Source organism: Cervus canadensis, chromosome 23, assembly GCF_019320065.1.
Source record: "Cervus canadensis isolate Bull #8, Minnesota chromosome 23, ASM1932006v1, whole genome shotgun sequence".
Classification (NCBI taxonomy): domain Eukaryota; kingdom Metazoa; phylum Chordata; class Mammalia; order Artiodactyla; family Cervidae; genus Cervus; species Cervus canadensis.
The window spans coordinates 44,744,653-44,768,400 of NC_057408.1; the positions used below are offsets into that span (position 1 = coordinate 44,744,653).

The 23,748-nt window shown below is 42.7% G+C and overlaps 1 protein-coding gene across 2 annotated transcripts in view; it reads left to right on the plus strand.

Annotated features, from left to right (window-relative positions):
* Positions 1-23,748, plus strand: part of CHST9 (carbohydrate sulfotransferase 9) — a 282,625-nt gene that overhangs the window by 166,370 nt on the left and 92,507 nt on the right. The gene's annotated exons all lie outside the window — the stretch shown is intronic.

The window sequence follows — 23,748 nt, forward strand, 5'->3', positions numbered from 1 at the left end:
TATTCCTTATTTTCCAGAAATGTCTTTCTGTAAGAATTCAGTAAAACCTTCTTCATTTAGATAATTTGATTACAGTTTTTGACAGTTTGACCCAGACTAAGATGAAATTTACTTATGAATTGTCACCATGGAATGGGTTTGATGCAGGAAACAGAGGGAACACCTGTAACCTATTTTAAAAGAGTAATTGTTTTCATGGCTTTGGCACATACGGTGGTCTTTAGGCAAAAAGATTCAGCAGTAAAACAAGGATGCATGTCATTTAGTGGTTTTCTCCTTAGACAGGCGTTATTGACAGATCAGAGTATTTAAAGTAATAAAAGTGTATTGCTTTCAATAAATCTGACTTCCATAGTTCAGGCTCACATCCCCTTTTTCTTCCCACCTCCCCAAACTCAGTATTCTAATTTACTGAAATGTACTGTGTGTTATATGTGGACATAAATGTTTGTTAATAGAAGAGGATCAATTCTTATTATCTTATTTTTTTTTTTTTTTGAAACTGACAAATATACATTTTCATTTTTTGAATGCCTATCTGTAACACCTGAATGACAGTCATGTGTTTATTTTTACAAGAAAAATGATGTATCATTCCCTTTTATTTTCTGTGATTTTATACCACAGGAATTTTTTTTTAATTTAAAACCATATTTTCACATAGCAAGAAAGACAAAGTCCCAGGATGATAGTGAAGATTTAAGGGGAGAAGAAAATAACCCCCAAATCAGATCATGCCCTCCTTGCGGCATGTTGAAAAGTCAGAGCAGTAACCAAATCACCATTCATTCATTCATACAACAAACACTTAGCCAAGGGCCATGCTTATTGCTTCAAGGTATGTAGAGATTAATAAAACTGTCTTCTTGTCTACACTGTGCTGGCAACCCATAAGTTGAAGCAGAGATGGAGACAGTTTTCCCATGTGATAAGTGATGTGTTATCCTTATAAGCAGAGTGCTTGGGGAACACCGAGATGATACCATTAAATTTGACTAAAAAGTTAGGGAAATATTTATAGCAGGTATAACACTGGAGCTCATTCTTTAAACATAAATTCAATGTCTACAAGTAGAGAAAAGGACATTTCAAATCAGTGTGAGCGAACATATGGAAATAGAGAATACGTGGATTGCTTAAGAAAAACAGCAGACGTGTTTGAGGTGGAGAGTTGAGGAGATGGGCAACAATATATGGTCTATTAAATGGTATATTGCTAAGAAGATATGCCCTTCCTTAGAGGTTGGAAACACCCGCCGGAGCTCACAGGTAGGTTTGAGAGTTGTCTATAGAAAGCTGAAATGTGGAAAAATGGGAATAGATAAAACTGTGGACAATTGAGAGAACTTTCAGGAACACAGGATAGAATCAGCTTCTCCTTGTTAGAAGAGAGAAGGGGAGATAAATAAATAAACATTTGAAGGTGTATACAAAGAAATTTGAGGGAGTTTATGTCTGAGAGCTTCAGTCTCCTTTCCGTTACGCTGTTGAATGAGTGTGGAATGCCGATTAGAAAGGCACAAGTTTGAATCCCTGCTCCAGAGTCTGTGAGTGATGTAACATGGGCAGATCACGTAACCCGCGTACACTTCAGCGTTGGCTTCGCCTCACTGAGCTCTCATCTATAAAATGAGGATAACAGTACACAGCTTATGTGGGTTGTTGCGATTATTGAAGACAAGCTGTGTACAACATATTCATACAAAGGTGCTCTATACATGAGAGCTGCGAGATGATTGTCATCTGTGAACAGGAGCTTGTCTCCAGGGGGAGAGAAAAAACACAATGAGGGATGAAGTTTGGAAAGGGACATGTGACAGTGTTTCTTTTAATATTTATTTATTTTTGACCGTGCTGGGTCTTCATTGCTACACTTGGGCTTTCTCTAGTTACAGAGAGCAGGCGTTACTCCTTTGTGGTGCATGGGCTACTCACTGTGGTGGCTTCTCTTGTTTTGGAGCACAGGATCTGGGGTGTGTGGGCTGCAGTGGTTGGGATGTGTGGACTCAGTAGTTGAGGTTCTCGGGCTTCAGGGCACAGACTCTGGAGTTGTGGCACATGGGCTTAGTTGTCCTGCAGCATGTGGGATCTTCCTGGACCAGGGATCACACCAGGGTCCCCTCCATTGCAAGGTGGCTTCTCAACCACCGGACCACCAGGGAAGCCCTGTGAAAGTGGTTTTTAAGCAGCATTAAGAATCCTTTACGAAAGCATGATTTGCAAGTAGTCATTTTTATGTGTCCCAAGAGCCGCTGATAGGGATGTTTCGATGGCCTGAGTCGAGGAAGGTCAAAGCAAGCATGTGTCATTGAGAGAACAACTGAGAATGAGTTCTGATCTGAGAAGCTTGGAGACTGGTATTCCAAGACCTGTACTCCAGCCTCTACCCTGAATTGGCAGAAGACTATGTTTTCTCAGGGTCAGTTGCCTGTGATCCTATGGCTCTTGTCATTATCAGGGAAGAGGGCTGAGTTGCCAAGTGCTCAAGGTTGTCTACTCTCCTTACTTACCAGCTAAGCTCCAGACACAGCTGTCTGCTCGGAGACCCTCCAGACCCTTGCCCGGCTCTCCTACCCTCTCACTGACCCACCCCCCTTGGCTCATAGTCCCTACCCCAGCCTCTCCTCCACTTGAGTTTTCATTCTTCCCTAGCACATGAGACAGTGAGAAACCTCTGGAACAGAAAACTGGCATTTGAACGAAGTAAAAAGGAGCCCATCTGCATGCTTCTTGTCCCTCAGGTCATCAGCACCGCTTCTAGACCTTAGAACAGGATTCACTGGGTACGCAGGCAGAACTGCACTTCCTCTCCTATACCTGGAAGTGGGTTATCTCACCAGCCACTAGGATGATGTCCGGTGTCCTCTTAAATGCTCAGTTAGCATTGCGGACCCCAAGAGAGAATTGCCAAGCTCTGTCTTGATAGTTAACTTCCCTCGGAGAGAGATTTGAGTGGCTGGAGAATGTCCTTCATATGCCAAATAGAAGTAATAAAGAAACTGTAGGCTGTATCTTACCCATCATGGACTCCTATTTTAATTAATGAGAGATATACTCCTCTTTTGGGAATTTGGTTGATTCATTCAGTGAGTGAATATATTCAAGAAGGATATACTAATTCGAGGTGCTAGTATGTGTAAAATAAATAACTAGTGGGAACCTGTTGTATAGCACAAGGATCTTTGCTAGGTGCTCTGTGATGACCTAGAGGGATGGGATGGGTCGGGAGGGGGAAGGAGGTCCAAGACAGAGGGGATATATGTATGTGTGCTTGCACGCTAAGTAACTTCAGTCATGTCTGGCTCTTTGTGACCCCATGGACTATAGCTCCCAAGGCTCCTCTGTCCATGAGATTTCCCAGGCAAGAATACTGGAGTGGGTTTCCATGCCCTCCTTCAGGGGATCTTTCCTACCCAGGGATCAAACCCACATCTCTTATGTCTCCTACATTCTCAGACAAATTCTTTACCACTAGTGCCACCTGGGAAGTGCCATATACATATATCCCCAGGCTATGTGTATATAGCCTGACTATATACTTCATTGTATGGCTGACTCACTTCATTGTATGGCAGAAACTAACACAACATTGTAAAGCAAACTATATCCCAATTAAATATATATGTGTGTGTGTGTGTGTATATATATATATATATAAACAAACTGGCTCCAAATCAGGAAAGGAGTGTGTCAAGGCTGTATATTGTCACCCTACTTATTTAACTTATGTGCAGAATACATCATGCGAAATGCCAGGCTGAATGAAGCACAAGCTGGAATCAAGATTGTCGGGAGAAATATTAGTAACCTCAGATACACAGATGATACCACTCTTATGGCAGAAAATGAAGAAGACCTGAAGAGCCTCTTGATGAAAGTGAAAGAAGAGAGTGAAAAAGTTGGCTTAAAATTCAGTATTCAGAAAACTAAGATCATGACATCCTGTCCCATCACGTCATGGCAAATAGATGGGGAAACAATGGAAACAGTGAGAGACTTTACTTTTGGGGGCTCCCAAATCACTGCAAATGGTGACTGCAGCCATGAAATTAAAACACGCTTACTCCTTGGAAGAAAAGCTATGACCAACCTAGACAGCATATTAAAAAGCAGAGACATTACTCTGCCAACAAAAGTCCATCTAGTCAAGGCTATGTTTTTTCCAGTAGTCATGTATGGATGTGAGAGTTTGACTATAAAGAAAGCTGAGCACCGAAGAATTGATGCTTTTGAACTGTGGTGTTGGAGAAGACTCTTGAGAGTCCCTTGGGTTGCAGGGAGATCCAACCAGGAGGAGATCCTAAAGGAGATCAGTCCTGAATATTCTTTGGAAGGACTGATGTTGAAGCTGAAACTCCAATATTTTGGCCACCTGATGCGAACAACTGACTCATTGGAAAAGACCCAGATGCTGGGAAAGATTGAAGGCAGGAAGAGAAGGGGATGACAGAGAATAAGATGGTTGGGTGGCATCACTGATTCGACGTACATGAGTTTGAGCAAGCTCCAGGAGTTGGTGATGGACAGGGAAGCCTGGGGTGCTGCAGACTATGCGTCGAAAAGAGTCGGACACAACTGAGTGACTGAACTGAACTGAACTGATATACATATAAGCACCTTACTTGAATAATATTTGAAACATTAGGAAAACCCTGTCAAATTCAGACAAAGCTCTACGTTTCTGTAAAAATACAACTGCCGAGACTCTTTAGGGGGTGGGAAACCCCAAAGCTCTTTCTTCTCGCTCAGACTTTGTTCCCAGAGCCCACCCTCCTGTGACTGCCAAGAGGGAGTCACACAGAATTCACTTCCAAGCACTTTGCTTCCTATACGTTCCTTTCAGTCAGTTGCAGTCACCTACAGATATGTAGATGGCTCTAGATCACATAACATCCTCACTCCCCACTCATGGTCCTTCCCTATGGGGCAGGAACCATGCTGAAGTGTAGCCCATCTCTACCTCCTCGAGAGTAGGAAGCCCCATGCAATATTTCTGATTGAATTTCAGGCTGGAGGTTCTCCCACTTGACACAAACACACATTAGCCCTTTCTGGAATGTGCTTTAATCACCTGGTGCCATGTCAACCAGACCAGTGTGCCTTCTACAACTGCCAATTATTCCTTCCTGGTTTGTATGCAAGCAGATCTGCTGGAGCGAGCAACTCACCTTTCATTAAAAACAAACACAACAGGCTACCAGTTATAAGATGAGCAAATCACAGGGAATACAGTCAGTAACATTATAATAATTTTACACAGTGCTTAATTTATAAGAATCTGTATCACCCTGTTGTACACCTGAAATGAACACTGTAAGTCAACTATACAGCGATGAAAAATTAAATTAAAATTTTAAACACACACACACAAGCATCTCTATTTTTTGTGTGTCTTTATCTCTAATTACACCTTGCTTCTATTTCCTCCTCTAACCAGCATGTCTCCCATTTCTGGGTTCTTTGTATATTTTTCCCTTTATATTTCATCTCTACACTTTATACATCTTGCAGGTTTTAATAACTCTTGGGAGACTGTCTTTTGTTTTATGTCCGCCTTGTAAGAACACAAAACTCAGGTCCATTCAGTGGCAAGCTCAAAATTAAGACGACGTGTGCCATAGCACTTCATTTCTATGTTTGCTTCGTTGTTCTTTAAAGCTCCTTTGCTGCGTAGTGAAATGCTAATTCAGTGTGGAGCAACCCCACGACTCTTTGCCAGCAAGAATATGGTTCAGATTGTAGCATCACAGATTTGGGGGTCTGGACAAAATGTTCAAGTCAGAGTCTAAACTTGAATCTTCTTACTCTGAACCCTCTACTTCCTTGGACTTCCGTTTATAGAAATTGGAGGGGGGAAAAATGATTTCCTTCTATTTCATAAATGGAAGTAATTCCAAATCCTTTCTTAGGGACGTTGAACTGAGAAGTGTTCCTTGGATTTTCATAGGGAGACTCTCCGGGCAGGGTTTATGTCCCAGGCAGCAGGTACCCACATTCATGAGTGATGCCCTTTTCCATGCTGCTGGCATCCCCTCTCCTGGGGCAGAGGGCTGCCCTTGTGGAAGGGCTGCAGTGAAGTGAGACTTTAAAGGAAGAGTTGCTCCTGGCGCCCCTGCAGGTGCCCGTATAGAGTCAGCCCACACACCTGCTCACGTTCTAAAGCTCTTCATTCTGTCGGTGCATTCTGGAAGGGACTCTTGCTTCTGTTTACCCAGCGTTCTCGAGTTCACTTGACTCTGGGGGAGGAAGGCACAGCTCAGATGCATGAGCACTACAGAATGTAGAGATATGGCTTTCCTACAAGTGGGAATCCATCCCCGCCCCGGGCATGGCTCAGGGCATTTTTCCAGGGCACATAATGCTATGTCCTCTGTGCTCAGCTTCTCTGGGGAGCCAGGAGAATTGAGAAGGTGCCATGATATTAGAGGGGCTTCCCTGGTGGCTCAGACGGTAAAGAGTCTGCCTGCAATGCAGGAGACCCAGGTTCGATCCCTGGGTTGGGAAGATCCCCTAGAGAAGGGAATGGCTACCCACTCCAGTATTCTTGCCTGGAGAATTCCATGGACAGAAGAGCCTGGTCAGGTACAGTCCATGGGTTCACAGAGAGTTGGACATAACTGAACAACTGACACACCACACATGATGTTAGAATCAAGGCCAGGGTTACTATCTAACCTACTATGTAGGTTAGAGTGTAAAGGGGGCAGTTACCCATATTGTAGGTGTCCCTACCTGGAGCCCTCCATTTGCATGTGCTTTGGGGGACATGCTTGCCATTGTCAGCCAGAACATTCTTTTCTGTAAATCCAGGATTACCGAACCTGACAGGAAGGGATAGTTAGAGACTTTTCTACAGGCTTCCTGAGCTTAGCTGAGCATTAAGCCTTACAAATCTTAGAATTGATGAGCATGGCGATATATATAAAAAATGCAACGTAAACCTTCAGATTCATGGCATAACCATCTCAACTGAAAAGCCTTTATGCTTCAGGATTTTAAAAAATTACCCTTTGCCAGCCTTGCCTATGCTCAGACAGACTCCAGTATTCGAACAGCTTGCAAATTCTTTACAAATGGATGCTGCTATGCCCACATCCATCAGAAGAGTGGCGTTCTTGGGGTCTTTTTCTTTTGTGGGAGAAGGGGGTGGACATACATTATTATTCTCATATGGGAATGATTAACCAAGGAAAAGTGGCAGCCCACAGTTAATTTAGCTGTTCTTTTAAATGTTTTTTCTGGTACCTGAATTACATGAACATATTCTTTTAATAAGCTGATCTGTTTTTCCCCTTCTCATTGAGGTGCAAAGTAATCTAGAGGGTCAAGGTTTCCAATCTTTTTCTCTTGCATTAAAATGATCTGTCATTTCCATTGTGGCTACACCCAAAAGTCAATTTTTGGTCTCTTTAAAGTGCCCTATAGAATAATTCAGTGGTGAGAGGATGAAATTGTTCTCAAAGTGTAACTGCTCCCCTTGCTGGTATATTGTAGCAATGACATTCATCTTTAAAAATGTAATCCTGGTTCAGAGCAGGGATTTTAGCTTGTTTGGGAGGTGGGTTTTTTGTTTTTTTTTTCTCTTGGTACTTCTTGATGTTTTTGAACTTCACAGCAACTTGAGACTTAATCTAATGAAACTGGATAAGTTACTATAGTCATCATACATTATAAACCAGGTATGTAAAATTCAATAGAATAAGAATTTTCTTAGTATCTCTCATGCCTGGAAAATAGGCAACTACTCTGAATGGTGTTTAGTGTTAATTTTTTTAAAATAAAAGAATCTTTTAATTTTTTAGTACAATTTATATGCAATAAAATACACAGGTAAGTGTCTGACTCAATAAGTTTTGATAGTTGTAAAAAGGCTTCCCTGATAGCTCAGTTGGTAAAGAATCAGCCTGCAATGCAGGAGACCCCTATTCGATTCCTGGGTCAGGAAGATCTGCTGGAGAAGAGATAGGCTACCCACTCCAGTGTTCTTGCTGAGTACTCAGTCATGTCCAACTCTTTGCAACCCCATGGACTGTAGCCCACCAGGCTCTGTCCATGGGATTCTCCAGGCAAGAATAAGGAGTGGGTTGCCATTTCCTTTCCAGGGCATCTTCCCAACCCAGGGATCAAACTACATCTCTTTTGTCTCCTGCATTGGCCAAAGGATTCTTTACCACGGCACCACCAGGGAAGCCCAACTTAATTCACAGCAGAGGTAGAACTAGTAAGAATGTATTAAATATTTAAAGGCAAATCACTGAGCTTGGGCCTCTCTGAGATCTGATGTTGGATAAACGGGAGTCATGTTACTGAAGAAGGACAAGAAGTCAGATTGGGAGATTGATGGAGGGATATGGGGTGACAACAAAACATTTTCCGCGAAAGTGAGTCACAGGCAGTTAGAATAGCAGGGGACCAGACGGCCAGGGGGCAGATGCAGGGGTCCAGGCTGGGGATGGACTGCACATGCCGGCGAGGAGGGAGCTGAGACCCCAGGAGAGGTCTCTGGAGCAGAAGCCAAGCTAAAAAGAAGTGAGAAGGCTGACGGCCCAGTGAAGGAGGAGATTTCTAAAGCACAGGAGACCTGGACCCAGAATCAGCTAAATTAGCCGGAGAGCACGCCAGATGAGGACAGGAAGGTCTCTGTCCAGGGTGCCCTGGAGGACAGACGCCAGGGAATGGGGCCACACCCGGAGAGAAGGCGCCCGGACCCTGCAAGCAGGATGTGAGCCCGTGAACGAGACCGTCTCAGCTTCACACAGACACGGCGGGGCAGCCACGTCCACCCCACCAGGCCGCCCGCCCGGGCCACCGCTCACCTCGGCTTCCCCAAGCAGAGGCTCCCGGATCCACGGGGCACTCTGTCCGGAGAGTCCCCCCAACCTGGCCGGCCAGAGCCACCTCCCAGCACCGCGCTCCCCGAAGCTTAGGGACGGCAGACCTCGGCCACACTAGGTCACACCTCCCGCTCACGTGGACACAGCCAGCGCCTGGGAGGGGCACGTTTTCAAAACACACAAGCAGTATTCTAGCCACGAGGTCAGTCCGTCAGGAGCAGAAAGAGATGCTCGGGGCGAGAGTACCGTGACTCTGAGGATGAACCGCTGGGCAGCAACACGGGCGCGGGCCTGCTCTCCAGGCACTGAGGGCCGCGGGTGGTGGCAGCGTGTCCCCCGGAGTCACAGCCAGCATCCAGGGGACCCACGGACACCTAATAGGTGCCCTGCCTTCTGGCTGTGGGAGCACCGTAGGAACCACAGAAGGGACGCCTCAGGCTAAAGCCCAGGCGAATCGTAAGAGGTGCGACCAGGACCAAGGGGGCTGTCTGGTGTCAGCAGCGAAGAGCCGGCCTCCTGGCAGGCCGTTTCACGGAGGGGCGGCCCAGGGCTCGCCTGGAGGGACGTGTGGGTTAGTGAGAGCGTGTGTGGAGGCATGAGGCCGATCTGACACGCCTGCTCGAGCCAGGCCCTGCTACTGGCGACCCTACGGCTCACACTCCTTCCTAAGATGCTTTCAGAGCCAGAGCACCCGTTTTGACACAGGTGGCTAAGACGGGGGATGAGACAAGAGGGCTTCTGGAAAACAAACCTGAGGCCGATTATCTTTGGGCACCTCGGCCTGAGGCTGCAGGACGTTCTGAGAGGAGTTTCAGAAGCGTTTTGGGCGGCGATGGCATTCATGGAGCACCTGCTCCGAGAAAGAGAACCCTCAGCCAGGCGCGCAGGCGCTGAGGGACCCATGCCAATGACCAGAGCTCCCCCGGGGAAGCCCTTCATCATTAAACCCAGAGCTGGCCGCCAAACATGTCCTCCTTAAGGTGTTTCCTGTCTCATTAAAGAATACTGTTGAACTTCTCTCTTCAGTAGTCTTTAGCCATCACTCCACACTGAAGCCCCCAAAGCACCACCACGCCTCCATCTCATGTTCCCACAACAAGGCAGCACCCGGCCACATGCCAGGCGGTGTTCTCAGCACCACACAACGCTGGGGAGGAGGGAGCACAGGCTTCCCACACTGGAGCCCAGGGCCCCCAACCAAGAGGCTTCCCTTGTGGCTCAGCTGGCAAAGAATCCGCCTGCAAGGAGGGAGACCTGAGTTCGATCCCTGGGTTGGGAAGATCCCCTGGAGAAGGGAAAGGCTACCCACTCCAGTATTCTGGCCTGGAGAATTCCATGGACTGTATAGTCCATGGGGTCACAAAGAGTCGGACATGACTGAGCGACTTTCACTTTCAAACACTTGGTATAATGGTCATGCAAAATAAAACACTGAATTCCATACCATGAATATTTCCCTCATGGCCCTTTCCAGTCAATTCCAGTTCAAGAGCCTACCACCTCCCTCCCACCCCTTCGTCTCCTCTGTACTACCCAAGAAATGACTTTCTTATCACTGTCACCATTGGTTAGTTCAGTCTATTCCTGGACTTCAAATGAATGGAATCATATAGCATATAGATGGCAAATGCTCCATTCACTCACCATAGTGTTTTAGAGATTGTTGCTTAGTTCTCTAAGCAGAGTTGACTTATTTTTTATTGTTGAGTAATACTCTGTTGTATGACTAAACTGTAGTTATCCTATTTTTGTACAAGTTATTCTATTTTTGACATTTGGATTGTTTCTAGTTTGGGACTGTTATGAAAAAGACTGCTCTGAAAATTCCTATACAAGTCTGTGAATAACTTGTCTCATTCCCATTGGATAAAGACTGAGAAATGGGATTGCTGGATTGTAAATGTTTATTAGAAACTGTCCCTCAGTTCATAAGCAATGTTCAAAGTTCTAGCTGCTCCTTATCCTCACCAACAGTGGGTAGGAAATGGTATCTGTCATGACTTCCATTTGCAGATATCTGATGGCTGTTGATCCTTATCATCTTCTTTTGTGCTGTTGCCCATTTGTATATCCTCCTTGGTGAGATATCTATTCAAGTTTTTTCTCAGTCTTACTGGATCATTTATCTATTGCTTATGGTAGGATTCTTCATCTATTTTGGAAAGTTCTTTGTCAGATACACATAAGTATATTTCCAGTTGTGGTTTGTCTATCACTTTATTTAAAGTGGCTTTGATGAATTGAAATTTTTAAATTTGATTAAAAAAACAATAAATTACTTTTCTCCTTCATGGTTAATGCTTTTTAGTATCCTAAGAAATCTTTGTTTACCTTAAGGTTGTGAACATAGTCTGCTCTTACTCAAAAAGTGATGATAGCAACTTTAAAAATTGAGAATAATAATAAGGACATTTTGTAGCCAAACAAAGAGGCATGTTTATAATACCTGAAAACAGGGCTATCTCTGTACTTTTATAAATTTATGACTACTTATTAATTTTCAAGCGTCTCCTTGATGTATCCTCTTTTTCTCTAAGAAACAGAAAGTAAGTCTCAGTGTTTTGAGAATTGTCAGAAATGAAGGACTAAGAGAGAAATCTCAATGTGAGGTTTGAATGTCCTGTGTATGATAATGACTTTAGATAATGATCTTTATAGTACAAGTGATTTTATAGCATTATTCACTGCCCTTGAGCAATGACTTTAGCTCCAAGGAACCTAACCATGCTATTTCTATTCTTTATCCTCATCTCTGGAGAAAGAGGATGATAGCAAATTATCAGACTTTCCAAATAATATCATGTATCTATACATTGATTAAAATACATAAAGTTTATAATATTTTAAATACATACAATATATTATGAAAAAGATACAAATTTAAACGGGAAGCTCTGGTAGCTCAGTGGTAAAGAATCCACCTGCCAATGCAAGAGATGAGGGTTTGATCCCTAGGTTAGGAAGATTCCCCTGAAGAAGAAAATGGCAACCCACTCCAGTATTCTTGCCTGGGAAATCCCATAGATGGAGGACCCTGGTGGGCTATCGTCCATGGGGTCACGAAGCAATGGGACTGAGCAACTAACACACACACACACACACAAGACATTGGATATATTGTGGTGAAGAAGCAGACCAGGTACCCACCTCTAGGGGCTTCTTACCCAAATGAGAAGAGTCAAGTAAACAGGTATTGTTTAGATTGTTTGTTAGATGCTCTGCAGATATTACAGGGCACCAACAATGACAGTAACAGGGAGAACCACCTGTAGGGAAGCCTTCCTGAGCAGGTGACATCTAACCAGGGACTTGATTGACAGGGATCCAGCCACATGGGGAAGAGCAGTCTTACGGGACAAGCAGCTCAGGTGACAGCCTTAGGCATGTAAGAGCCATGTAATCCAGGGTAAGGGCAGTGAGCAGAGGAGAGAGACAGGGTAAGACCAGCAGCAAGGTCATGGAAGGGCTTCTTTTGACTGTGCTCAGGAGTTAAGTTGACAAAGACTATTCTACCTTAAAGGTGAAGCCCATGTTCCTCACAAAAGGAGCATGGGTATTCATAACTAGAGTAAGGGGTTATTAATTATACTACTGTTGTTTACAGTCTCTGAAGAGTAGCTTATATTGATAAGTGGTGACTGATGGCATGTGGCCTTGGATAAGGGGATCACTCATTGGTGTCTATTGAACAGAATTCTCAGGACAAGAGGTCCATAGACACATGGAGCAGAGAGGGACATGCTGACCAAGGGGATTTAAACTTAGAACTCACATCAGGCCCACAAGGTGCCTTGCACAGACATAGTGAAGAAGTAGGGAGAAGGCCAGGGTTCCAGCATTAGGGTGAGGCAAAGTCAGGAATTAATGTCCAGATGTTAGGATGAGACCGTGTGTGGGGCATCACATCTTCCATGCACCAACCAGGTATAGATCATTCTCAAGCAGGTAATGTGGACTAGAGGGAGAGAAACTGGAAGCAGGAAATGCCACTAAATGAAGTTTCAAAAAATTTGTGTACATTGTGCAGAGTAGTAAAGGAAAGGAAGACAGCAATCCAAGAATTGTTGTGCAGAGACCTCTATCCATTGTCAGGTTTGCTGTGGAGTATCAGAGCTCCTATGTGACTCTCTCTGCCATTTGAAGTTATTTCCTGCCTCTGGGAAGTGTAGATAAAATATGATATGCCAGCATGTATCTTTCCCCATAGAGTCTTCTAGAGAGGCAAGGCTGCAGCTGGAAGCTACCAACGTGGCTCTGGGCAGGCAGATGAATGATCTGGGTGCAGGGTCAAGGCCAGCATCCTCCCCCTGCCTCTGTGCCCTGACAGTGGTCGGGCAGCATCCCCCCTCCTCTTCTCTGATAAGCGTTCCCCTTACCCTCTCCCGTGGGTGCGTGCATGCTGCCTACACTGACATACACACAACTCCTTCTCTGGTGATTGTTTAAACTTGGAAGAATATAAGATAATGTTTCCTCATAGTGAGGAGACTGGAACCCTTAGAAAGAAAGGTGTCAGAATGACTAAACATGGGGTGGTTGTGGAGGGTCGACTGTACTATGCCATTTTATATAACAGATTTGGGCATCCTCAGACTTTGGTATCTATTTCAGGGCCCCTATTCCATAGGGACGCTGAAACCAGTTCCCTCTTGTGTACCAAGGAGCAGCTGTACCAGGGTGGTGAGCTTTCAAAAATGCCAGAATGTAACAGTTACAAAAATGTTTTAGCAGGAAAGTGAAGGGATTTTAACACCTTTTTTGTTGTTGAGCTTTAGGGTCAGGTTGTATATCTGTAAGGGCTGAGCCTGGTGGCTCAGACGGTAAAAAATCAGCCTGCAATGCAGGAGACCTGGATTCAATCCCTATGTTGGGAAGATCCCCTGGAGAAGGGAAAGGCTACCCACTCCAGTATTCTTGCCTGGAGAACCCTTTGGACAGAGGAGCCTGGCTGCAGTCTATGGGGTCACAAAGAGTGGTTCACAATTGAGCAACTAACACGTTCACTTTCACGTCAATATCTGCAAATGACAGTAAATAAAACTGAGTTTGAGGGAGAAGCTCTGATGGAAATAAATATTCCAGAACAATTAACTTCAGAGATGGGAGATGAAAGACTTCACGTAGAGATAAACAAGTACAGGATGAAGGAAAGAGTCCTTGGTGACAGGCACAGTGGGAACTGATAAAGAAATAAACCAAAAGATGAAAAAAAGAGAGATACTAAAAGAACAGTGAAAACTGGAAAAACAAATAGGAAGAGTATAACAGAAATAAAGATTTAAAACAGGAGAAGATTCCCTCTGGTCTTATAACGTGTGTGCATAAAATATTTTTCAATCACTGTTCAGTATAGTTTTTTTATTATTATTTAGGAAATGAGCTGTTTTTCTTACATTAATACTCTAGTTCTTGATTCACTGCTCTTGAAATCCAGAAGTGAATCTATAGATAAGCTCAGTTGTTTCATAACAGAATTGTTTGAGGGCTGTTTTTCAACACTAAATATATTTTTGTTGAGTTGGTTGCAAAATTGTTAGTTTCAACAGATCTGTGATTCTTTAAAAGGTTTTCCATTCACTGTATTAGATATTTTTCATGCCTCCTAGGGCTAGATTTGGCTGGTTGATATCACTGTGGAATTGGAATATGGGAACATAGACCTAATTTCCTCATTTGACTTTTAAATTAGTTTTGTGTGTGTTAACTAAAATTGAAAGTGTTTCAATTATGAATAATGCCAAGATGAATGGGTACACTCCGTTGACTTTAATGAAGTGTACATGTTCTTGCATATTTGTGAATGATGGCATGGTAGCACAGTTCTTGAATCTTGGTATTTCATATTTGCTGCACTTACATATTTCATTTATGATACTGCTTACTGCAGTCACAGCTTTTTACTTTTAAGAACACAATTGAACTTAAAAGTTTGTTTCATCAACTTTTCCAAGGGATTGATATTACCAAGAGTGTGCTTTTTTACATAAAAGCAAAAGTTGACAACCAATTTGTTAAGTTTGAATTAGCTAACATTTGCTTCATGACTGCTCCATGCTCTGTGCCAAGAGATTAACTTTCAAGGAATAAACATGTTATTTAGATAATTGAAAGTTTAAAGTGAAAGTTTTAGTCTTTAGAGATGATAACAAAATATATATAAGTTAAAAAGCAGACAACACTTGCTGGTAATAGATGCAAATGAGAGGAGCAACTAGAGAAATTCAGAATAATGATGTCAGTTGCATAGTACCTTGAGTAAGGATCATTAATAATTTTTTAAACCACGGATTTCTTTCTTGAGTTAAATCTTTAGCGGCTGTTGGAAGAGTGAAATACTCTCAGACACTTACAAATGTATTTAAATTTCATGTCATATATCCAGGGCTTCAAGCTCAAGCTGTGGTTTTCTTGTCTGAATACTTTGCTAATTTTTTCATGCCAAACAGGAACTCAAATTATAAAAGTATATTTAAATTAACAACTGTTCATGCAATATTAGAAGGATAAACAGCTTAATAATTTATGAATGTATTAACATTGTGTGTTAAAGAGCTTTGAGATGAATGGTGGATTCAGCATATGTAACATGCACTGAAAATTAGCTATTGCACAAACTTGGCAAGTGTCCCTGGTAGCTCAGCTGGTAAAGAATCTGCCTGCAATGCAGGAGACCCCAGTTCGATTCCTGGGTCAGGAAGATTCACTGGAGAGGGATAGGCTACCGACTCCAGTATTCTTGGGCTTCCCTAGTGGCTCAGCTGGTAAAGAATCTGCCTGCAATGCGGGAGACCTGGGTTCAATCCCTGTGCTGGGAAGATCCCCTGGAGAAGGGAAAGGCTACCCACTCTAGTATTCTGGCTTGGAGAATTCCATGGACTGTATAGTCTGTGGGGTCACAGACAGTCAGACACGACTGAGTGGTTCTCACTTCACTTCACATGCTGCACAGATTCAAGGAATGAGAAATTATGAACCCTGTTTTACTTTTTGTTATTGGATATATCACATGTGTCATATAAGCCTTTACTAGTTGAATCATACAGTCCGTTATTTCATAAACAGTGTTTAAATGAACTTTCCCAAGCTGATACAATAAGTAAAAGAATTTGATCTAGCAGCTAGGACTCCCCTATCCTAGGCTTGATGGAGGAGTAGTACAGGGGTAACATCTATACTACAGGACTAGCCTAACATTTTGTACACTGGGAGTTTCCATGGGCATGTGGTCTAATTTAATTTCAAGTTTCATAGTCTGCAATTCTTTGACAAACAGCCACAAGCTACAATTCCCTGCCTTTCCCATATCAGATGCTTGGAAACCACCTGCTTCTGGATTAATTGGTGGCCTTGAACAAGGACATGTAGCTAAAAGATGGGCACTGTTTAGTTCTATTTCATTTTTCCCACCATCAACCTTCCTCCTTTGGCTTTGAGACTGATGCTGTCTTCTCTTCCCTCCCTTGGGCGTTACAAGCCTTTGGACTCTAGAATCTGATAGAACAGGGTTTGAGCTCCAGCCCATTGTAGGACCTTGGGCAGTTTGTTTCACCTCTCCAAGCCTCGTTTTCTCTATAAAATAACAGTGTGTAAAGAGTTGTGGGTGGTTAATTTTGGAGCAGGGGGACGAAGTATTTTGTTTTGTTTCATGAATGTTTTGACCATTCTCACTTCTTGTAGGGAAGTGTTTAAAGATACACGTGTAAAACATGTTTCTAAGAGTGCTACTTGGGCACCTGATTGAGAACAGTGTTATTTCAGTGAATGATGTGCTGTAGAAGAGGAATTGCCTTTCCTGTCTTCAGCCTACAGGTAGTAGGTATGGATTTAGAATAAAACTTGTGGCTGTGGGACCCCAAACCCCACACTCCTCCCGTTCCACATGCCCTATGTTTGTGCCTGCAGAACATAAGGAAATGTCTGTCTTAAATGACGCTTACAATTACTGAAAGTCAAGTCCTATTCATACATGGTCAATAACTACATTAGTCAAGTGCACAAGGAGAAAGGGATGTCTTTCTTCATATGCCACTAAAACAATACTAGCCTGGAAGAGGACAGATAAAATGAGAAAAACATTATAGACCATGAAAGGTGACATCACTTAAATCCCTGGGCTAAAAGCCAAAGATACTAGGTTCTGCTTTCAGCTGTCAACTATCATTTTGTGATGATGGATAAGTTTACTTCATATGAAAAGAAAAAAGTATATTCAGACATGTTGTAAATAAAATTAATTACCAAGTACGATATAATTATGTTTAAGCAAAGAACCTAACAAATACAGAAATATCTGCAATGTCTAAAACATATAAGCCTGCATAGAAATCTGAGGTTAAAGGGTGATATAAATGAAAACAATAAAAGTATTACCTTGTTACTTTTCTGACTTAATTTAGAACCTATGCTTTCAGGTTTCACCTTGAAGGGTTCTGATCTAAATATGTATTTCTGAGGCAACCCAAAGTAAGTTACCATGGATTTGATTCTACCAAAGGCAAAAAGAAAGGAAAAGGAAAACATAAAACATATGAGAAAACACTTTTTCACAATTCAGTAATGTGAAAAAACTTCAGAAGTTGCTTTTGGAAGACACGTATCTAAAAGTATTTGATGGTACCCTTTTCAACAGAGCCACGGAATAATAACAGCTTATTTTACCTAATTTAATTTTCCACTCCATTACTCCTCAAAGTACAGGACCAAGTGAAAGAATCCCCTCACAGATTGCATGCCACGTGTCAGAAATTTATTGCCATACTCACTGGCATTATTTCACCCGTTTTTCTGTAATATTTCCATTCTAAACTGAAGGAAGAGAAATAATATTAAAACCTAGATCTTAGTCTGATGGTGACTTGGAAACCTCCATTAATCCAAAGATCTGTGCTCATTTTGCTGCTGAAGGATCCTGAACAGAAAATTCAAATTACCTAGTGTTCATTAAGCAATAATGCATGCAGAGTACCACGCTAGAATCTGTGGGCAAAGAAAAAGATGAACCCATCTCAGAAGGGTTTATGTGAACTAACATCCTAGGTTTCAGATCTGTACCCTGTTCACAGACGACCAAGGTCATCCGTTCAAGAAATGTTCTCCTGGGGCTCCAAGTTAAGCCACTGTAAGTTTCTCATCTGTAACATGGAGTGCAGTCCAAGTCAGAGAGGAGAGAAAATGGTCTCTAAGATCCTTTTCAACACACACATGCAAGTTGCAGGAGAATCCTGAACCAACAGGGGGTCCTTTCTTCACCTGATATTTGGAGCAAAAACCTACCTCAAGTGGAGGAGCATATTTCTGTGTGACAGAAAAGAGCACAGAAAGAGAGGGAGAGAGTGCTTGCAAGTGATTCCCTGGGTCTCCAATTTAGAGTTTCAGTATTTTTGACACAGTGAAAAAAGAAAACAAAGGATAAAATCCCAGAACCTGCCATAGCTCTGTGTCTCAAGATTGAAAGGCCATTGAAGATGGACTCTCTTCATGGTGGCATGAAAGTTACAATTAGAAATACCAGTATTATGGACTCCTTCCTGCAAGTTCAGCCCCATGCTGGGTGCTACAGGAGTAAAAGAACAAGGAAGAGAGGTAGGGAAGGAAGCAGATACAGGAGAACAGGTCTGGGGAAGTTGAACAAAGATATGACTCCTGGCCAGTCAAGGAGCTTGTTTCACATTTATTTGCAGTTATTTTCACTTTTTGCAGTTAAGTGTTTTCCACCTAAAACTGAAACTTCTGATCAAAATGCACCTTTTCAAAGCCAAAATATTAAGTTGTCAGTTCAATTCAGCTTAGTTGCTCTGTCATGTCTGACTCTTTGTGACCCCATGGACTGCAGCACCCCAGGCGTCCCTGTCCATCACCAACTCTTAGAGCTTGCTCAAATTCATGTCCATCAAGTTGGTGATGCTATCCAACCATCACATCCTCTGTAGACCCCTTCTCTCCTGCCTTCAATCTTTCCCAGCATCAGGGACTTTTGCAATGAGTCAGTTCTTTGTATCAGGTGGCCACAGTATTGGAGTTTCAGCTTCAACATCAGTCCTTCCAATGAATATTCAGTACTGATTTCTTTAGGACTGACTGAATGGATCTCCTTGCAGTCCAAGGGAGTCTCAAGAGTCTTCTCCAACACCACAGTTCAAAACCATCAATTCTTCGGCACTCAGCTTTCTTTATAATCCAACTCTCACATTCTATGTGACTACTGGAAAAACCGTAACTTTTACTAGACAGATCTTTGTTGGAAAAGTTTTGTCTCTGCTTTTTAATATGCTGTCTAGGTTGGTCATAGCTTTTCTTCCAAGGAGCAAATGTCTTTTAATTTCAAGGCTGCAGTCACTATCTGCAGTGATTTTGGAGCCCAAAAAAGTGGGATGATGCTTTTAGAATTTCTGTCTGATATCTTGAGTCTTCCCAGGTGGCTCAATGATAAAGAATCCTCTTGCAATGCAGGAGATGCAGATCCTTGGGTTGAGAAGATCCCCTAGAGAGGGAAATGGCTACCGACTCCAGTATTCTTGCCTGGGAAATCCCATGGACAGAAGAACCTAGCAGGCTACAGTCCATGGGGTCGCAAAAGTGTCATACACAACTTAAGCGACTAAACAACAACATCTGATATTCTCCAGTTTCCAACCGATTCATTGTTGTTACAACTACTTAAAAGGACTGCTTGACCATTCCAAATTATTTCTCTAGCTAGGTCATTCTCTGAAATAACCTCCTCTGGTTTGAAATTTCACACCCCCACCCCCAGCCCCATCTTCCAAATCACTCCTTGTCAGTGCAGGACCTGGCTTTGTGTTTCAGAGAAGTTCAGAGGCTGCCTGCTGAGAACTAGCTCAGATATGTATGCAAAATCTGTCAGCCAGTTTGCTTTTTTCCCATCTGCTTCTCCTGTTACGATGGGGGAAGGAGAAAGTGGATGCACCTGCCATCAAGGTGAGTCCCAACCTGTGCTCTGGTCCTCTGTGTATTCTGTCCTCCCGTAAACCTCCCTGAATGAGTGACTCCTTTTCTACTGGATCTTCAGCCTCTTTCTCTGTATGGCTACTCGGTTTCAGTGTTCACAATGCTCTAGTTTCTCCTTTAAAAAAAGAAAGGAAAGTCTTTTCTGAATCCTGTATCCTCTTCCAGTTTCCCTCCTCCAGGGGATCTTCCTGACCCAGGGATTGAACCCATGTCTCTCGCATCTCTTGCATTGGCAGTGTGTTCTTTACCACTAGTGCCATCTGTGAAGCCCCTCTTCCACTTGACCTGTCTTCATCTTACTACTTTCTCCTTGAAAAAAATGGCTTTTCCTCCTCCCTGTGTGCTCCTCTTCCATCCCTTTGAGGATCCGTTTTTTTCCACCTGAATTTTACACACTAGATTTTTCTTCGCTTGCCTGCAGGTCCACTTGGCTTTTCAGCCTCTCCCCTTTCCCTAGTGATTTCATTCACTGTTATAAGCCAGCCTCTCTTCTCCACTTGTCTTCAGAACCTCAGAGGCATCTAGCCCTCTGCCTATGGGGTGCCACTGTTCTATCTTCCTCAAACCTGCCCCTCCTCCAACATCCCCCATCTCAGTAAATGTCACCTAATTGCTCCTGCAGGAAATGTGGGGCTTGACACTTGGCCCTTCTTCAGCTCTCATATTCACTTATCAAGTCCTATCAGTGTTACCTGCGGAATGTACATGGTGCTGTCTTGTTCTGTGCTTCTCCACTTGCCATCTCACTGTCTATGGAAACAGCTCCCTAACTTCTCCCCCCATGTCCGGTCAGGCTCCTCTCTGTCCCATTGTCCACGTCACAGGCACAATGAATTTTACCAAATGCAGATCTGAGCGTATCCCTCCATAGGTTGAAATGCGTCAGGGGCTTCCCGGTGTCCTTAGGAAGAAAAAGCACAGCCTTCTACATGATCCTGTGCGATCCACCCTTTTCCTACCGACCTGTCTCCCTATTTCCTGTTACCCACCTCTGACCATCACTCTCTTGCACTGAGCTTCTCTTAGCAGCTTCATCGCCAAAGCTCCTTCCTGACCATGTGCTGTTCTCCTTTTTTTTTTTTAAGTTTTATTGGAGTATAGTTGCTTTACAGTGCGGTGTTAGCTTCTGCTGTACAGCAAGATGAATCTACTGAGTGTATACATATATCCCCTCTTTTTTGAATTTCCTTCCCATCTAGGTTATCACAGAGCACTGAGTAGGGTTCCATGTGCTGTCCAGGAGGTTCTCATTATGTTATCTATTATGTATGTGTTTGTATGCTGATCCCAGTCTCCCAGTGCATCCCGCCCACCTCCCTTTCCTCCTGGGTGTCCATAGGCTTGTTCTCTCACGTGCTGTCTTTATCCCCGAAATTCTCTCCCCTCCTCATCCCAGCCATCCCCGCCCATCTCCACACTTCACCTTGAGGCTCAGATGAAATCCTCTGGGAAATTCTCTCATCCCCCCAAGTCCTCTTGACTAGATTTGCTGTCCCTGCTCTTTCCTGTTTCCTCTACTCCATTTTATCAGCTACCACAGTTGTAATTTCATGATTATCTGGATAATTCTGTGCTATGTCTTCCCCACCAGACTGTATTCATCCCTGAGCCTTCATCAGCCAGCATGTATTCTAACACACGGAATGTCTCAGTGAATGAATGATGTGCCCTCTCTTTTTCTTTCTCTCTTCTGAAATCTATTTCCCAGCCACTGCAAGTTTACAAGAGATAGGATTTCCATCTTAAAAGGAAAAATATGAATAAAATGTAGAAACAATTTTGATTCTATTTTGATGCTAGTCTTAACCCATTTTCTTGGAGGCTATACGCTCTCTGCTTTTCTGCTCTCTTTTTTTTTTACATTATTTGATTGTAGTTCATGATGAATTTTTTATAATTTATTGGCGTACAGTTGATTTACAATGTTGTGTTAGTGCCTGCTGTCCAGCAAAGTGAATCAGTTATACAGAAACATATATCCACTCTTTTTTGATTCTTTTTCCCATATAGACCATTACAGGGCGTTGAGCAGATTCTCTGCTTTTTTCTAAACCACAAAGAGGGATTAAGAGAACAATAAGTAATACAGGAGGAATTTAAATCCATGAATCCATTGCGTTATTCTCACACTGAATATCAAAGGGCTTTACTTCCATTTGGTTAGAGACTCAGTCGCTTACATAAGTCAGTACCAACTGTTATAATGCACACTTCACCAGCTACATCTCTCTAAAGTGGATGCATTTTGCTGGTCCGTGTTTTCCTCTTCACAGATGTGGTTCAGATTGAGAAGTTTATGTGCAGTATTATAAATGTGAACTTTGAGATTATTCATCTTCTACTTTTCTAAGTTCTATTTTAAACTTAGTTGTAAGTAAATGGCTACCCACTTCTCCATTCTTGCCTGGAGAATCCCATGGAGAGAGGAGCCTGATGGGCTACAGTCCGTGGGGTCGCAAGGAGTCAGACATGATGAAGCAACTAAGCACAATAAAAAAGTGAAGTCGCTCCATCGTGTCCAACTCTTTGCAACCCCATGGACTATAGCCCGCCAGGTTCCTCCGTCCTTGGGATTCTCCAGGCAAGAATACTGGAGTGGGTTGCCATTTCCTTCTCCAAGCACAATAGAAAGTATATCTCAATAAGCTGGATACCTCTAACATAGTTGAACTTTGATATTTCTGGCTCTGATTCTCCTGGCTTTATGAGGTTAATAACTCCCATAATAAATAGATATATAGATATATTATCCTGATTTAAAATTTTTAGTAATGATGGATTTTTTGCATGGCCTTTTGGCCTTTTGTATTACCACTTTCTTATTTAATAGTTTCCATGTACAAGGTATGTAAACATGTATGGCCAGCATTGTGTAGTTAATAAAGTAAAAATTTATAAAAGTAGTTTTCTTTTTTAAAGTAGCACCCTATTTAAGGTAAATCAAATACAGCATCAATGTATGACTAAATCGAAGGATTGCTCAGCTGTTGAGGAGCATCCAAGAAGAATTTGAATCCATCAAGGTTTCATCATCTCTCTAAGGCAAGGCAAAACTTAGATGACCTTTACCTTATTTTTGAAAGACACCCCACATTCACAAATATATTTCCCCCACCTATTCTCTAATGCCCAAGCTATTCTGTAATAGAAGGCAGTCATTTCCTGACATTCTTGAAGATAATGCTTAAGCCCAGAGGTAACATATCATCAACAATTAGCATTTTGGTGGAAGAGAATATAGTCGGAGTTTCTCCACTGAGAAGACTTTGTTAGTAGAATGGAGGGTGTACACGTTGGACTTGGATTTTGAAGAGGTTGAGGCTAGCTCTTTGGAATAAACGGGAACACACGCACACTGAGTGTAGACTGGAGTGTTAAAAACATACCTTCTTGCCTACTTTGAAGTCATGCTTGATATTATCATAATAAGTTTACTGACTCAGTGTCCAGTTCACCAGCACTGAAGCTACTCAGACAGTTTGTCTTTGCTAGTCTGACTTGCTCCAGATCAATGAGATCAGACCATTCTATGCACCTTTCTAGGTGACAGTTGGAGCTGAAGTAACTTCTAAAATTGCAGCAATCCTAGAAAGGCTGAGAAGTAATCACATAAATCATTTGAATCTGGAAAGGGGAACAAAGATGACAAATTTTAGTGTCAAAGAAGAAATCTACAACTGGGGATGGAAAAGAATTTTTAGCAATGATTGTTACAGCTCTCTATATATGTGACATACTAGGGTATTATGGGGTTAAAGAACCGGTGATATCTTAGCCATAACTAAAATCAAGTGAATGGACATTGAGACAGGCCAAATAGAATCACAGTAAAAATTTATATCACAGGGAATATCGTTTCACCTCAGTTCACAATTTGTGCACTGCTAGAGGTTTTCAGAACAATGAAAATACCTACTCGCCCCAATTCATTGAAACTGGTCGACTT